This window comes from Molossus molossus, unplaced genomic scaffold, assembly GCF_014108415.1.
Source record: "Molossus molossus isolate mMolMol1 unplaced genomic scaffold, mMolMol1.p scaffold_m16_p_20, whole genome shotgun sequence".
Classification (NCBI taxonomy): domain Eukaryota; kingdom Metazoa; phylum Chordata; class Mammalia; order Chiroptera; family Molossidae; genus Molossus; species Molossus molossus.
This window is the reverse complement of record NW_023425356.1, coordinates 49,513,988-49,517,124: the sequence shown is the minus strand read 5'-3', so window position 1 is coordinate 49,517,124 and position 3,137 is coordinate 49,513,988.

The following is a 3,137-nucleotide window of genomic DNA, read 5'->3' as shown; positions in this document are numbered from 1 at the left end:
CTTCCTCTTGTCACCAGAAAGACGAGTCAACGCTGCCTTCCTCAGAGTGGCTGGACACCCCCCTGCCGCCCGCACACCCTTGTCCTAAAGACCAACGGCTTGATGTACACGGTCATAAAGGCGTGTTGATTACAACGGAACGTTTTGAATGCCATTCATTTTAGTTTGTTAAGGACTCTGGATTGTGTTATAACAGACAACACTTTTTCTGCTTCTAAGACGTGAGTTTTCCGTGAAAATTATTTTAGCTCTTCCTTCGGGCCAGGGGACCGGGGACGGCTCCTGGGGGTCCCTCAGGAATTCAGCCTGTGAAAAATAAAGGAGATAAGTGGGGGTCACCCTTCTGTCCTTCTCTCTGTCAGTTAACTGGCAGACGGCAGAGGATTCTGCGATTCCATAGCTGGAAAAGGTCCGTGGTCAGTTGTAACCCTCGAGGAGGGGACTGTGACTTTGATGTTGCCCTCCTCACAACACCTGTATCAGATGTTCATCTAATCTCTGTTCAGTCAAATGCAAACCAAATGCTGCGTTTTGTGGTTGGGTTAGTTTAGTTTGCAGATGTCTCTCCAGGTCTGTCCTGGTCCACGTATCAGCTATGTCAGAGAGGCAAGAGAAAACTCTAGGCCAGTGTGTGGGTCGCGACCCTTTAGGGGGTTGAATGACCCTTTCACAGGGGTCGCCTAAGATATAACAGGAGCAAAATTACAGTTATGAAGCAGCAACAAAAATAATTTTATGGCTGGGGTTCACCACAACATGAGGAGCTGTATTAAAGGGGCAAGGCGTTAGGAAGAAGGTGGAGAACCACTGCTCTGGGCTTCTATGTGTCATATTTATGAGCACGAATTCCATGCCCAGCTGCAGGGGGGCTCATACAGAAAAGGCCCCTTCATTCCTCAGGGGGCGACGGCCTTGTGGAACCCCGAGGTTAGTGGGCCCTGGACCAACGTGTGAGAACCAACCTCTGTGATGACTCGATTTGAAGAATGGGCTTCAGAAATCTCTAACAAATGGCCTTATGCTTAAATTGACCTCATTACACACACACACCAAAAAAAAAAAAAAAAAAAAAAAACAAACCCAGAAAAACTAGCTTGATTGCCCTATATTCCTGGTAGGCTATGATTCTTGGTTTCAGTTCCTTTAGAGTTCAAGAACTCCAAAAATAGTACATACTTCCTCTCAGGGTGTGCACGAATTATCCATTTTAGATAAGATAATTGGCAAAGGACAAACAAATCATAGATAAAAATGTTTCAAACAAATCATAGATAAAAATGTTTCCTCCTCCTCCTCCTTCTCTTCCTCCTCCTCTTTCTCTTTCTCTTTCTTCTTCAAATTAATATGTCCAGGAAGAGGATTTGGGTATGAATACCCATGCAGCAATTTGGAGCTTCTGAGGTCATCCGAATTTATGAGCCTAGTGAGATCAAATGCTCTCTTAATCTCATTAAGACATCTTCACCTAGAGTTCTAGTGTGTTTTGAAAATCTCACCCAAAAGACCAGCATCCTGGTGTTTGCCTGAGTTCCAGCGTGTGCGTGAGAAAGTGGTCTGCATCAGTGGTCGTGAAACCTGTTCTCAGGAACCTTTCACTGTTAAATATTGAGAGCCTTAAAGACCGTATAAAAAATGTGGGCCCTATCTACTGATGTTGATCGTATTAGAAATTGAAATGGAGAAATTTTAAGGATACCACAAGCACGCCTTTCAATAGTTGTGAGAGTGGTATTATCATGTCACATAGCCTCTGGAAAGTTCCACCACGCCCTTGGGAGACAAGAACAGTAAGAACGGAGATAACATCTTAGTATTATTAGAGAATGATTTTGACCTCACAGACACCCCGGAAAGGATTCTCCAGCCTTCCAAAGGGTTGCCAGGATGCTGGAACTCACCCACCTGAGTGAGAAAGCCAGTCCCTTGGCAGAGGTGTTAGCGAGAAGGCAGCGGCAGGTATTCAAAGCTCGATGACATTGACCTTTAGCCTCAGTTCCCTCCCTTTGCTCACATGGTCTACTTAATAGCCTTGTTTTGGTTTCTCAAGCAGTAGAGTGGGTTGTCCAGTTGGCACAAGGACTTTAGCTTCCTGTGAACTCTCATTTCTCTGTATGAATGCATGTTAGTTTATTGCCTTTGGTCACGCGGGAACTCATTTCCCAGAAGCTGAGATTCAAACCTGGACCCAGGGAAGCCTCGTGCACTGTGCTGTATCGTCAGCAGCTTTGCTGAGCTGCCGGCCATCTGGCGAATGTCCTTCCCTCTCCAATGCTGCAGCCATTTCCTGGACAGTCACAGCCCTAAGGCGGAAGGTCCTAAATGGCAAGTCCAGGTCTTGGCAAACTTCTCCACGTGGCCAACCCAACGGCACCATTTCTGTCTAAACTTGCAAAGAGAGCTACGTGGATGCTGCCTGACTCTTTTCTACCAGTAATAATGTTTCTAAGAAATCATCCTGTGCACCCCACACTTGCCTTGTCTTTGCACGGTGGGGTCAGCTGGTCGACTCTGCTCCCCCTCGGTGCAATCTTTCCTCTACTGAGTTGGGTCCTCGGAGGTAGTAATTTGAACTTGTCAGCTGTTATCTTACCTACTGCATGCTCCTCCGCTTCATTCAAAGTCCTCCCATGATGGGCCAGGACGAATTCTTCATGCGAAGCATCCACTCAGAATGGTATTCCTCGTTCAAAGCCATGTATGGTTCAAATTAATTTTTTAACATCGACAATCTTGGGTAGAGTTTGTCTGTTTGTTTCCAGGCAAAACACATGACTCTTGTTATAATAAAAATACACACACACGAGTCAGGCTGATTCTTACACGTTCATCTTCCTTTACCCCAAGAGGGAACTTGAAACCCAGTCCATCAGCACAATCCCTTTACTGCCAGGAAGGAAGAGAAACGCTGTCTTTCGGGAAATCCATGCTGTAGCTTTAAAAAATCGACAATGTAACACAAGATCATGATCACCTGCAGTCCAACCCGGGGAAATCCTGCCGGCCTTCACTGCGTGTGTTCTGCTCAAGGTCACCTATTTTTTGCCAAGGTCCCTGACTGTCAAAGCTCATGGGAGGCCTGCCAGGGGCTAGCTGGCTCCTGGCACACAGCTGAGCTGCCCGTCTTCCTGAATCCAGAA